Raw genomic sequence first — 15,026 nt, 5'->3', positions numbered from 1 at the left:
AGGCTGGTTGTCCTTGTACCAGCGCTTTCAGACAGCCTATTATGGGAACTTGTGATCATGTAAGTTAATACTTAATAAACTCCTATATATATGTATTATTAGTTCTGTCCCTCTAGAGAATGCTGACTAATTCAGGGTCTGTCTTTGTTTTTAGCTTTAATATTTGCTTTATATATCTGGGTGCTCTAGTGTTGGACGCATATATATTTATACTTTTTCTATTTTCTATTTTTATTTTTTAGAGATGAGGTCTTGCTCTGTTGCTCAGGCTGGGGTGCAGTGACATGATCACAGCTCACTGCAGCCTATCTCTCAGGCTCAATCAATCCTCCTACCTCAGCCTCCTCAGTAGCTTAGACCAGAGGTGGCTGCCACCACACCTAGCTAATTATAAACAAATTTTGTAAAAACAGGCTCTTGCTATGTTGCCCAGGCTGGTCTTGAACTCCTAGACTCAAGCAATTCCCCCCAACCTCAGCTCCCCAAAGTGCTGGCATTATAGGCATGAGCCACTGCACCCAGTCACAATTTTTATATCCTCTTACTGATTTGATTCTTTTTTCATTATATAATGACTCTTGTCTCTTTTTATAGTTTTACCTTGAAATCTGTTTTCGTCTGATATAATTATAGATACTTGTTGTCTTTTTTTTCTTTCTATTTGCGTAAAATATCTTTTTCCATTCCTTTACTCTCAGTCTATGTGTGTATTTATACATGAAGTGTGTTTCTTGTAGACAACAGATTGTGGTGTCTTATTTTCTCATCCATGCAGCCACTCCATATCTTTTAATTGAAGTATTTACTACATTTATGTTCAATATTATTGCTGATAAGTAAGGACTTACCCCTGCCACTTTATTACTTGTTCTCTGATCTTTTTTTTCTTCTCTCTTTCCTGTCTTCCTTTGTGGAGGTGGTTTTCTCTGATGGTATGTTTTAATTTTTTTTTTATTTCTAATGTGTCTGTTGTAGAGTTTTTGTTTTGAGATTAGCATAAGGCTTGCCAATAATATCTTATAATCCATTATTTTAAACTGATGACAACTTAGCTCTGATTGTAAAGACAAACTAACAAAAAAGCAAAGAGAGAACTAATACAAACTTTACATTTTAACTTCATCCCCCCTCACTTTTTAACTTTTTGGTGACTTTATTTATATCTTATTATAGTGTCTATGGCTTGAAAAGTTGTTGTAGTCATTAATTTTTATAAGTTCATATTTTAGTCTTGTTGCTCATGAGAGTTTCCTCACCACAACTGCAATACTATAATATTGTGTGTTTGTATGTATACTTACTGCTACCAGTGAGTTTTGTACTTTCAGATGATTTCTTATTTCTCATTAGCATTCTTTTATTTCAGATTGAAGGACCCCCTGTAGCATTTCTTGTAGGACAGGTCTGATGTTGATGAAATCCCTCAGCTTTTGTTTGTCTGGGAAAATCTTTATTTCTCCTTCATGCTTGAGGATTATTTTCATTGGATATACTATTCTAGGTTAAAAGATTTTTTTTTCCTTCAGCACTTTAAGCATTTTATGCCACTCTCTTCTGGCCTGCATGGCTTCCACTGAGTAATCTACTGCCAAATGTATTAGAGCTCTTTTGTATGTTGTTTTTTTATCTTGCTGCTTTAGGATCCTTTCTTTATCCTTAATTTTTGGGAGTTTGCTCATTAAATGTCTTGAATTAGTGTTATTTGGGTTAAACCTGCTTGGTGTTCTATAATCCTCCTGTACTTGAATATCAGTGTCTTTCTTTAGTTTTAGATAATTTTTAAATCATTATCCCTTTAAATAAACTTTCTACCCTGATTTCTCTCTCTAACTCCTCTTGAAGGCCACTAAATCTTAGATATGCCCTTTTGAGCCTGTTTTCTAGGTCTTGTAAGTATGCTTCATTCTTTCTTATTTGTTTTTCTTTTGTCTCTATTGACTGTTCAAATGGTCTGTTTTCAACCTCAATAATTCTTTCTTCTCCTTGATTAATTATGTTGTTGAGGGACTCTGATGCGTTTTCAGTATGTCAACTAAGTGTGTTAGCTTCAGAATTTCTGCTTGATATTTGAAAATCATTTCAATCTCCTGTTAAATTTATCTGATAGGATTCTGAATTTCTTCTTTGTGTTATGTTAGATTTAATTGAGCTTCCTCAAAACAGCTATTTTGTGTTCTCTGTCCAAAAAGTTACATATTTCTGTCACTCCAGGACTGGTCACTGGTGCCTTATTTCGTTTGTTTGGTGAGGTCACATCTTCTTGGATGATCTTGATGCTTGTGTATGTTTGTTGATGCCTGGGCATTGAAGAGTTAGGTATTTATTGCAGTCTTCACAGTCTGGGCTTTCTTGTACTCATCCTTCTTAGGAAGGTTTTCCAAGTATTCAAAGGGAATTGAGGGTTGTGATCTAAATCTTTGGTCACTGCAGCCATGTCTACATTAGGGCACACCTCAAGCCAAGTAATGCTATGACACTTGCAGACTCATAGAGGTACTGCCTTAGGTCTTGGATAATAATATGGTTTGACTGTGTCCCCACTCAAATCTCGTATTGAATTGTAACTCCCACAATTCCCACGTGTTGTGGGAGGAACCGAGTGGGTGGTAATTGAATTATGGGGGCAGATCTTTCCCAAGCTATTCTTGTGATAGTGAATAAGTCTCAGGAAAGCTGATGGTTTTAAAAATGGGAGTTTCCCTGCACAAGCTCTCTCTTGCCTGCCACCATCCATGTAAGACATGACTTGCTTCTCCTTGTGTTCCACCATGATTGTGAGGCCTCCCTAGCCATGTGGAACTGTAAGTCCCTTAAACCTCTTTTTCTTCCCGGTTCAGGTCTGTCTTTATCAGCAGTCTGAAAATGGACTAATACAGTAAATTGGTACCAGTAGAGTGAGGTGTTGCTGGAAAGATACCCAAAAATGTGGAAGCAACTTTGGAACTGGGTGACAGGAAGAGGTTGGAACAGTTTGGAGGGCTCAGAATAAGATAGGAAAATGTAAGAATGTTTGGAACTTCCTAGAAACTTGTTGAATGGCTTTGCCCAAAATGCTGATAGTGATATGGACAATAAAGTCCAGGCTAAGTTGGTCTCAGACATAAAAAGTGAAGATCTGTCGGAAACTGGAGCAAAGGTGACTTTTGTTATATTTTAGCAAAGAGACTGGTGGCATTTTGCCACTGCCCTAGAGATTTTTGTAACTTTGAACTTGAGAGAGATGATTTAGGGTATCTGGCAGAAGAAATTTCTAAACAGCGAAGCATTCAAGAGGTGACTTGGGTGCTGTTAAAGATTCAGTTATATAAGGGAAACAGAGTATAAAAGTTGGGAAAATTTGCAGCCTGACAATGTGACAGAAAGGAAAATTCCGTTTTCTGAAGAGAAATGCAAGCTGACTGCAGAAATTTGTGGAAATAATGAGGAACTGAATGTTAATCCCCAAGACAATGGGGCAGATGTCTCCAGGGCATGTCAGCGGTCTTCACAGCAGCCCCTCCCATCAGAGGGCCAAGGGCAGAGGAGGAAAAAAGGGTTTCATGGGCTGGGACCTGGGTCCCCCTACTGTGTGCAGCCAAGGGACTTGGTGCCCTTTATCTCAACCATTCTAGCCATGGCTGAAAGGGACCAAGGCACTCCTCAGGCCATGGCTTCAGAGAGAATAAGCTCCAAGCCTTGGCGGATTCCATGTGGTTTTGAGCCTACCAGTGCACAGAAGTCAAGAACTAGGGTTTGGGAACTTCTTCCTATATTTCAGAGGATGTATGGAAATGCATGGATGTCCAGGTAGAAGTTTGCTGCAGGAGCAGGGCTCTCATGGAGAACCTCTGCTAGGGCAGTAGGGAGGGAAAATGTGGGATTGGAGCTCCCACACAGAGAGCCCCTACTGGGGCACCACCTAGTGGAGCAGTGAGAAGATGGTCATCATCCTGCAGACCCCAGAATGGTAGATCCACATACAGCTTGCACTCTTGTACCTGGAAAAGCCACAGACACTCAAAGCAGCCAAGAAGGAGGCTATACTCTGCAAAACCACAGGGGTGGAGCTGCCCAAGACCGTGGAACCCACCTCTTGCATCTGCATGACCTGGATGTGAAACATGGAGTCAAAGATCCATTTTTGAGCTTTAAAATTTGACAGTCCTGCTGGATTTTAGACTTACATGGCGTCTGCAGCCCCTTTGTTTTTGCCAATTTCTCCCATTTGGAGTAGCTGTATTTACCCAATACCTGTACCTTCATTGTATCTAGGAAGTAACTAGCTTACTTTTGATTTTACAGGCTCATAGGCAGAAGGAACTTGCCTTGTCTCAGATGAGACTTTGGACTGCAGATTTTTGAGTTAATACTGAAATGAGTTAAGAGTTTGGGGGACTGTTAGGAAGGCATGATTGTTTTGAAATGTGAGGACATGAGATTTGGGAGGGGCCAGGAGTGGAATGATATGATTTGGCTGTGTCCCCACCAAAATCTCATCTTGAATTGTAACTCCCACAATTACCATGTGTTGTGGGAGGAACCCAGTGGGAGGTAATTGAATTATGGGGGCAGGTCTTTTCTACATTGTTCTCATGATAGTGAATAAGTCTCACAAGATTTGATGGTTTTAAAAATGGGAGTTTCCCTGCACGAGCTCTCCCTTGCCTGCCACCATCCGTGTAAGATGTGACTTGTTCCTCCTTGCCTTTCACTATGACTGTGAGGCCTCTGTAGCCTGTGGAAATGTAAGTTCGTTAAACCTCTTTTTCTTCCCAGTTTAGGTATGTCTTTATCAGCAGCATGAGAATGGACTAATACAGATAAGATCAGGGAGAATTCTCTGGATTGCCAGGCAGAGACTCTTATTCTCTTACCTTACTTTCCCCCAAACAAATGAAGTCTCTCTTTCTATATTTAGCTGCCTGGACCTGGGAGAGTATTGATGCAAGAGACCCTGTGGCCACCACCACTGGGACTGCACCAGGTTAGACCAAAACTAAGTACAGCATTGTGTCTTGCTGAAGGCCTGAGGCAACCACTGCCTGGTCCCTGCCAGTGTTCACTCATGGCCCAAGGGCTCTTCAGTTAGCAGTTGGTGAATCCAGTCAGGCTTGTGTCCTATCCTTCAGTGCAGTGATCTCCCCCATGACCCAGGGTGGGTCCCAGAATACTGTCTGGGAGCGAGGGCTTGGAGATGGGAACCAGGGCCTGGAATCAGGAATGTTAGGAATCTACTTAGTGTTCTATTCTACTGTGGCTCAGCTGGCACCAAAGCCATAAAACAAATTCCTTACCACTATTCCTTCTCCTTTCCTCATGCAAAAAGAGTCTTGCCCTGTGGCTACCACCACACCAGCCAGTGGCTCTTACTGCCTAGATGCTGTTGATGTTCATTCAAGGCTCATGGGCTTTTCAATTCACTTATGATGAATGTTACCAGGCCTAAGTCTCTCCCCTCTGGCCCAAGGTGGGTCTAGAAATACTGTCCAGCAGCCACAGCCTGGAATCAGGAACCCCAGGGGTCTGTTTAATGCTCTATCCCATGGTGGCTGAGCTGGTGCCCAAGCTGCAAGTCAAAGTCCCCTTCACTTTTCCTTCCCCTTTCCTCTAGCAGAAGACATTTCCATGCATGGTTACTACGGTTGAGAATGTTCTGGGTCATATTTGAAGCCAGCATGGCCCTGGGTCTTATCCAAGGCTCACAGTAAGAGTTCCTCGGGTACCACGGATATTTATTCAAGGCCTTAGGGCTCTCTAGTCAGCTGGTGATGAATCCTGTCAAGACTGGGTCCTTCCCTTTTAGGTAGTAGGTTCTCTTCTGGCCCAGGACATATCTCAAATTGTCATCTAGGAGCTGGGGCTTGGAACGGGGGAAGGCCTCAAAACTCTGCCTAGTGCCCTTTTCTACGATGGCTGAGCTGGTATTCAAGTTGCAACACAAAGTTCTTTTCACTCTTCCCTCTCCTGTCTTCAGGTGGAAGGAAGTAGTCTCTCCTGGAGCTGTGAGTTGTGCTGCTTATGGTTTAGGGAGGAGTGACGCAAGCACTCCTTTGGCTGCCCCAGCTGGTGTCTCACTTGGTTGTGTACCCTCCAAGTCCACTGGCTCTAAGCTCAGCACAGCACCAGGATTTGCCCAGGAATTGCAGTCCTTGTGGCCTAGACTGCCTTTCAAGTTTATTCAGAACCACAGAACACTTTAGCCCACAATGTTGGAACTTGCTGGAACTCAGATTCTGACTGCCAGAAAGGGCAATTCTCTGGCTAAGGCTGTATACACTACTTCCATGGGTGCTGACTGAATTCTGCCCCATGTTACTTTCCACTGTGACAGGCAGTACTGAGTTCCAATGCAGTCTCAAAATCACTGTGTTCTCTCTCCCTTAAGCAAACAGATTATCTTTCCATGCCACATGGCTGCTGCTGGCATGGGGAGAGGGGTTGTGTCAGCAATTGAAGACTGTCTTTTCTACTCTCTTCAGTGTCTCTTTCCATTATATGATGTTAAAACCAGGTACTGTGATTGCTCACCTGATTTTTGGTTCCTATGAAAGTACATTCTTGTGTGGATAGCTGTTCAATTTGGTGTTCTTATAGGGGAAAATGATAGCTGGAGGCTTCTATTCAGCCATCTGGCTCTTCCTCTCGAACGAGAGAGTATCCTTTATATAGCAAGGTTTTAGGGTAAAACCTATACAGCTGGTCACATCTTCAGACTTTCGTGCAAAGACTCATGACCACTTGAGAGGTTAGGGAAGCATCTTTTTGAGGGGTTATCCGTGCTATAGAAATTGTTTAAACACCTTACTGCAGAACATGTGGGGAGTATGTGGGGGTCAATCATCAGTTTTGCTTCAAGTTGGCATCACTCTTATCGTGCAACATGCTGTTTCCTTATACTTCACCCTTGAGCCCAAACTGGCCCTTACAGTCTTACTCCTTTACTTCTTCCTCAGTAGTCCCTGGGTCTAGAGGAAATGTGCCTAATTTTGCATAGCTTAACAGCAGTGCATTGGTTCCATTGGAGGCAGTTTCCACAGTAACAGTAAAGCCAAAAACAAGACCATAAAAAACATTTTAATATAATGTCTAAACCACAATGCAGCCCCTGCTACCAGGTGCCCCAGGACCCAAATCATCAAATGTTCCACGATGAGCAGGTCTGTGCAAACCTACCCCAGAATGCTGAGGGAGCTGATAGACTGAAGAAAGAGGCTGACAAGTCCTGTGTCTCAGAAAGAAACATTTAATCGGGATATGAAAATAGAAGCAATGTCTTGAGCAGTCACTAGATGGTGGATCTGCATACCTGCCCTCCAGAAAGTATTCTTTATAAAGCAAGATTTTAGGCCAAAATATGTGCAGCTGGTCAAGTTTCAGACTTTCTTGCCAAAACTCATGGAGAGGTTAGAGAAGCGTCTTTATGAGGAGTTATCTAGGCTACTGACATTGTGTAAAGACCTTACTGCAGAACACCTTGGTATGTGGGGGTCAAACACCGGCCATGATAGTGGTTTTGCTTCAAGATAGCATTACTCTTGACATGCAACAGGCTATTTTCCTAGAAGAGTTTGGTTGGCTATGTGTATGTGGATCTCTATGTGGTGCTTAATATATTCTGCTACTACTGTGAAGTGTTGTAGAGATAATGAAATACAGATGTAAAAGTGACTTTTAAGTTTTTAAAAAGTTTTTTTAGATGTAAGGCATTGTGGCTTGTATTTCTTTCTTTCTTTATTTAAAAGACAGAGTGTTGTTCTACCGACCAGGCTGGAATGCAATGGTGCCATCATGGCTCACTGCAACCTTGACCTTCTGGGCTCAAGCAATTATCCTACCTCGTCCTCCTGAGTAGCTGGGACTACAGGCACATGCCACTATGCCTAGCTATTTATTTTTTAATTTTTTTTTTTGTCTAGAGGCAAGGTCCCACTATGGTGCCCAAACTAGTCTCAAACTCCTGGGCTCAAGCAATCCCCTTGACTTGGCCTATGAAAGTGCTGGGATTAAGGCATGAGCCACCGTACCTGGCCTGTGGCTGTTACTTATAGTCATATTTTTTTCATGATAGCAATGAAATATCCCATTTAAATTCCTGCTTTTATTCACAAGCTAACCTAAATAATATTTCAATTAATGTAAATAGAACTGATATATTGGCTAAATATGGGTTGAGCAATATAATAAGGAAAACAATTTTAATTTTGTCTCCCAATGTCACTTTCAAGTGTATTTAGTGGAATAAAGGTTTTTTCTGCTGCTGCATAAAAGCCCAAGGGAACTTGACAAAAAATCCCATGGTTGGTTCAAGTTGCAAAACAGAATTTGATTCAGAAATTAGAAATTCTAGTCCAAATTCTAATCTTTATTTAAAGGTAAGACTTCCTTCATCTCTCCTGCCCCCTTCTGTCCCTTGCTGCTTTCTAATCTGCCTTCGCAGGGAGGGCAGTGGGTTGCTTTCCCCACTTAGGCACCCTCAGGTCTCTCCAAGTATAGAGCTCAGGGAAGGACAAAAAGAAAGGGACTAGAAAGTTCTTACTTGACCATGCTTTAATTCTGCCATTTTACTCTCTGAGCCTGACTGATGTTTAAAGGTAAATTTTTCTCTGTGGGGCCAGTCTGGATTCTTTGACAGCTCACCTGCTGGGCCCCTCTGACCATACCTGACACAGCATTGGCAGTGTCCTCATTCTGCTGATCACTACCACTGCCCCTTAGCTTCTGGATTTTAAGCAGGCCATGCCAAGCCCAGACTCTGCTAGAATTCTCCTGCCATCTACCCAAAGCTCTGGTTAACCTGGCAGGATCACTGCCATAGTGATTCTAGGCAGAGATCCTCCCAGATCCCATTTCCTGAAAAGCCAACAGCAAGTGTCTTAGATGTCTCTTTCTGGATCCCTCAGGCAAACAGTCACAGCCTCCTGCCACAGAGAGCTCAGACTTGTGTCCCACACCAGTCCAGTGTGCTCCCTAACTGCAAGCAGCACTGATTAAGTTCTCCAAGGGGTCTCCTGAAACACTTCCTAGACCTATTTGAAGGACAAAGCTCTTTTCAAGAGGTAAGTTTGTTTGTAATTCTACCCTCTGTGTCTATTCTCAACCTTTTATGTCTTCAATGTGGATGACAGGTGTTAAATGTATCAAAACTGGTTCTCATAATTTCATTTGAAAATTTATGTAGAGTCTGGCACTCACTTTGGGATTCAATATCTATTGTATCTTGATGTGTGAGATAAAAATTCCTCTTTGATATCCTATCATACAACAAAATAGATCAATCAAAAAGGTCCTCATAAACAGACAAGAATTAGGATACAGGTAATTTAGAGTTCATTGGGATACAAAAGAAATAGGAAAAATAAGTATCCTTATTCATCATTAGAAACTGAAGCCCAGGTTATCATCCCCTGATCATAAGAGAATATGGTAAGTGCTCCTCCTCATTGCTTCCACTGTACTTTATTATATATTGCTACTATCATAGCTCTTACCATTTGCTTTTAAATTTACTAGATTTTAAGCTTCTGGAGAAAATGAGATATACTTATTTTTATTGGTGCTTCCTGTGGCTAGCACAGTGTGTAGAATATTGTGGAAACTCAGTAAATTCTTATTAATCTAAAATAAAGGGACATAGATTTCTACTTGGACTCTCATGATATTTGATTGGCTCAGGAATGTAGTATTCCTCTTTCCCAGGCTCTTTATCAGTAAAATGGGAAAAACACCAATTATCTTAACTAATAAAGATGAAAACTACTTAAAATGATTTAAAAACCACTCTTAAAACGATTTATAAGCTCTAGTCATCAGTTCTATCATGCTCCATGTCTGGCAGTACCGTCTCCCCACATGGGCTGTCAAAATGACCTAGAATCATAAATTTTTGTCAGTCTATTAGATAGGAAAGTGAACTCTGTGTTCCTCTATGGGATTTATTGCCCTCATAATCCTTGAAGATCTTAATTTATTATATGGATAAAAAATAAAGTTAAGCTAAGAGAACTTTTGAATTAAATTGTACCTTTTGTTTTGTTAGCCATTAACAGTCACAGAGTGATAGCAGTAGTAGTAGAAAAAGCATGGAGTCTATTTCTGTAACTTTTTTTTGTTAAACATTTGAAAAAACAAGAGGGGCCCAATCTGTTGTTCACTTAAGCTTCTGTGAAATTTGTCCATCCAATTCAGCATATGTCAATATATTCCTCATTTATTGCTATGTAAAAATTACCTAAAACTTATCAGCTGAAAAATAATAAATATTTATTGTCTCATAGCTTCTGTGGGTCAGGAATATAAGAGAGTCTTAGGTGGATAGTTGTGATTCTAGGTCTCTCATGCAGCTTCAGTCAAGGTATCTTCCAGGCCTGGTGCCATCTGAGTCTTAACTGAGTCTGGAGGAGCTGCTTGACTGACAGCTATGGCTGTTGGCAGGAGGCTTCAGTTCCTCTTCACATCGGCTTCTCCATAAAGTTCATGACATGGCTTCCCCCAGGGACAAAGAAACCAGTTCCAAGGATAAAAGCTGTAGGTTTGTAATAACCTAGTCTTAGAAGCGAATACTGTTATTTTCGTTTTTCAATTCCCATCTATGAGTGAGCACAAGTACCCTAGAACTTAAAGCATAATAATAATAATAATAATAATAAAAAGAGTGAATATTGTTACTTTTGGTGTATTCAAATTATTAGGAATTAGTCATTAAAACCAACCTATACTCAAGGGGAGGGGAATTAGGCTATACCTCTTAAAGGGAGGAGAGTCAAATAATTTGTGGACATACTTTCCAAACCACCACAGGCAACATGCTGACTGAAGAAAATAGTTTTAGATAGTTTTAACTTCTTTGTTTTTCATTGTGACTTTAAGATGTAAAATATAAAATTTTGTATATAAAATATCTTAAAGTAACCCAACTTCCCCCAGAAGTAAAGAATTAAGTAGTATTATTATATGAAGGCAGTCAAGGAAGAAGTCATTAAATGTTTTGCTATAGCTCAGGTGAAAAGGAAAATATCTTGCATCTGTGGCTAAGTTATAAAGCATTGACATCAATCAGCCTGTTTGTGCCATAGCAGTGAAAATGGGCAACTCTTACTGGTGGCTTTACCTTAAAGTGTTTTCAGATTTGCGGTTAAATATGTGGTCAAAGGGTTTTCATCATCTACCTTGTCATTATAAATACTTCCTTTTTGTTGACTTCTAGTTAACTTTGAACAGTCAACCCATTCCAACCTAAATAAGTATTTTATAGAGAACATTTATAAATTTATAAAATAAAAAGCTGCCATTAAATATTATTACAGACGTAATATAGTTGTACCTCTTAGAGATATATCTAATTGTTACAGAACTTTGCCAACTTTCATTTTCATTCTCCCTTTATTTTATTTTTCACATAGATGTAGAGCAGAATATTAGTCTTAGTATTAGTCTAGTAGTACTAGTATTAGTCTAATAGTATTAGACTAGTATTAACTATTAGACTAGTATTAGTCAACTAATTATTATTAGCCTAATAAATATGTATAGCATTCAACGGCATAAAAGACTGGAATGGTTCTAGAACAGTTCTATTGTCATATGTTATTCTGGTAGGAACAGAATGAAGTTTACTAGGAGAATTGAGGATGGAAAAAGAGAGCTTATTCAATTTTCCCTAATATATGGGCTGTTTGAATTGAGTGTTCAAGAACAGGTTCCTAAACATGGAAGAAGTCTATTATTAAGTACAACCAAGAAACAGGAAAAAGAACTGCCACTGAGTACTCCTTTTACCCTTCTTGGACAAGGGCAGAAAATTGCACAGGATTTGGAATGGATGCAGCTAGTGATTAAGGTGATGTTAGTGATTTCTATTGTAGTACTCACTGGGTGGCCATAGATCACACAGCTGCACACCTCATATCGCCCTCTTGTGGCCAGAGTTCATCTACTTAGAGAATTCTGTTTCTCACAGATTCTTCTTCTAGAGTTACATAAAAAATAAAGGATTATCTCTCACTGCTTTCTTCCTCCAGCAAGAAACTCATTAGAAGTGGGAACCTTATTTATCATGAATTTATCTGCTTTATGTGCTTACCAGCAATAGGAATCAAGACATCCTTGTCATCACCGAGTGGTTGGAGATTGTTACTGTTTCTTTCTTGTACCAGAGTCCATATAGAATTCAAGGCTTGTTCCCTTTCATTTTGTCCCAATGTATGATTATTACAAGCAGAAATATAAGAAATGCCTATATATGTATGTTGACAAAATTATGACTTTGGAGATATTAATAAAATCTCAATAATTTTATAAATCATTCAATTGTCATATTGAGGTGAAGCAACATATATTAATATATATCAGAATCCAATAATATAATTGGAAAAGTAACGCTATCTAATGGTGATTTGTAATGTTGATGAAAGAGGCACTTCCTAAACATCAAACTTAGATGTCCGTAATGTGCTCATTTGCTAATAGGTTTCTATGATTATCACAGCAGGTGCTACATATCGTCATCACACTTTATCAACTCAAAATAATTTTTACCAACTCCTACTTTCCACTGTGGAAGCATAATAAACAAAATAAAGACATGCTTTTTTATATTCATATTTTTAAAATTGAAAAAAATTAGAATTAAGTATGTCAATCCAGTAAAATGAATAAATTATGTGTTCTGCTCAATAAACTATCAGTGCCACCTATTGGATCACATCCCAAAGCTTCAACACCAGAAATACTTCAGTAGCATATTCCTTTGTGAAACTAAAGACAAGAAGTCAGCTACAACTAAAGACTCTGCACAAAGTCTCAGAACACATTTTTCTGACTTCTTGTGCCATTTTGGCACTTTTAATCTTTATATTAATGGAACCACACAGTATGTATTCTTTAGCATTTGGTTTCTTTTGCTCATCGTTATGTTTGAGAGATTCATCTATGTTGTGATGAGCTACAGTTCTTCCATTTTAATTGCTCCATAGTATTCCACCATGTTTGGCCTATATAGCCTCTTTATCTTTAAAAAATGCACTCTGTTTTAAAATCTAGTTTCTAATATTAATATATCTATACCAGTTTTATTTTGGTTAAAATTTTTATGGTATATCATTTTTCTATTATTTTAATTTCAACATTTCATTCTAATATTTTGCAATGTGTCTCTTGTAAACAGAATATAGATAGGTTTATAATATTATCCAGTATGATAATCTTTGTCTTTTATTTGGGACACTTAATCCGTTTATATTTTGATATGGTTTGGCTGTGTCCCCACCCAAATCTCATCTTGAATTCTAGCTCCCCTAATTCCCTCATGTTGTGGGAGGGACCAAGTGGAAGATAATTGAATCATGGGAGTAGTTTCCCCTATACCATTCTCATGGTACTGAATAAGTATCATGAGATCTGATGGTTTTATAAGGGGAAATCTTTTGCTTGACTCTCATTCTCTTCTCTTGTCTGCCACCAGGTGAGATGTGACTTTTGCCTTCCACCACGAGTGTGCCTAGTCTTGGTTATGTCTTTATTAGCAGCAGGAAAATGGACGACTACAGTCAATTGGTACCAGTAGAGTGGGTGCTGCTGAAAAGATACCCAAAAATGTGAAAGTCACTTTGGAACTGGGTAACAGGCAGAGATTGGAACAGTTTGGAGGGCTCAGAAGAAGACAGAAAATGTAGGAAAGTTTGGAACTTCCTAGAGGCTTGTTGAATGGCTCTGCGCAAAATGCTGATAATGATATGGACAATGAAATACAGGCTAATATGGTCTCTGATGGAGATGAGGAACTTGTTGGGAACTGGAGCAAAGGTGACTCTAGTTTTAGCAAAGAGACTGGTGGCATTTTGCCCCTGTCCTAGAGATTTTTGGAACTTTGAACTTGACAGAGATTATTTAGGGTATCTGGCAGAATAAAGTTCTAAGCAGCAAAGCACTCAAGAGGTGACTTGGGTACTGTCAAAGGTATTCAGTTTTAAAAGGGAAGCAGAGCATAAACGTTCAGAAAATTTGCAGCCTGACAATGTGATAGAAAGGAAAATTCCATTTTCTGAAGAGAAATTCAAGCTGGCTACAGAAATTTGCATAAGTAATGAGGACCTGAATGTTAATCCCCAAGACAATGGGAAAAATGTCTCCAGGGCATGTTAGAGGTTTTCAGGGCAGCCCTTTCCATCACAGGCCTGGAAGCCTAAAAGGTAAAAGTGGTTTCTTGGGCCAGGCCCAGGGTCCCTCGGCTGTGTGCAGTCTAGGGACTTGGTGCCCTGCATCTCAGCTGCTCCACCTATGACTAAAAGGAGTCAAGGTACAGCTCAGTCCATGGCTTCAGAGGGTGCAAGCCCCTAGCCTTGGCAGCTTCCATGTGATGTTGAGCATGCCAGTGCACAGAAGTCAAGAATTGGGGTTTGGGAACCTCCGTCTAGATTTCGGAGGATGTGTGGAAGTGCCCAGATGTCCAGGCAGAAGTTTCCTGCAGGGGCGGGGCCCTCATGGAGAACCTCTGCTAGGGCAGCGTGGAAGGGAAATATGGGATCAAAACCCCCACACAGCATCCCTATTAAGACACTGCCTGGTGGAGATGTGGAAAGAGGGCCACCATCCTCCAGAGCCTAGAATAGTAGATCCACTGATATCTTGCACGATGCACCTGGAAAACCTGCAGACCTCAATGCCAGCCTGTGAAAGCAGTCAGGAGGGAGGCTGTGCCATGCAAAGCCACAGGGATGGAGCTGCACGAGACCATGGGAACCCACCACTTGCATCAACATGACCTAGATGTGAGACATTTAGTCAAGGGAGATCATTCTGGAGTTTTAAGATTTAACTGCCCTGCTGAATTTTAGACTTACGTGGGGCTTGTAGCCCCTTTGTTTTGGTCAATTTCTCCCATTTGGAATGGGCGTATTTACCCAATACCTGTACACCCATTGTATCTAAGAAGTAACTAACTTGCTTTTGATTTTACAGGCTCATAGCTGGAAGGGACTTGCCTTGTCTTAGATGAGACTTTGGATGATGGACATTTGAGTTAATGCTAAATAAGTTAAGACTTTGGGGAA

At 40.2% G+C, this 15,026-nt stretch overlaps 1 long non-coding RNA gene across 1 annotated transcript in view; it reads left to right on the top strand.

Moving 5' to 3' along the window:
- Window positions 1-9,027, top strand: part of LOC117093850 — a 41,467-nt gene extending 32,440 nt beyond the window's left edge. The window contains exon 3 of the long non-coding RNA XR_004441277.1: window positions 8,880-9,027. This is a non-coding gene — a long non-coding RNA (uncharacterized LOC117093850). The remainder of the gene's footprint in view (window positions 1-8,879) is intronic.
- Window positions 9,028-15,026: the final 5,999 nt, after the last annotated feature.

This window comes from Trachypithecus francoisi, unplaced genomic scaffold (assembly GCF_009764315.1).
Source record: "Trachypithecus francoisi isolate TF-2019V2 unplaced genomic scaffold, Tfra_2.0 Lachesis_group12, whole genome shotgun sequence".
Taxonomy (NCBI): Eukaryota; Metazoa; Chordata; class Mammalia; order Primates; family Cercopithecidae; genus Trachypithecus; species Trachypithecus francoisi.
The sequence above is the reverse complement of the archived record's forward strand: the minus strand, read 5'-3'. Positions and strand labels throughout refer to the sequence as shown.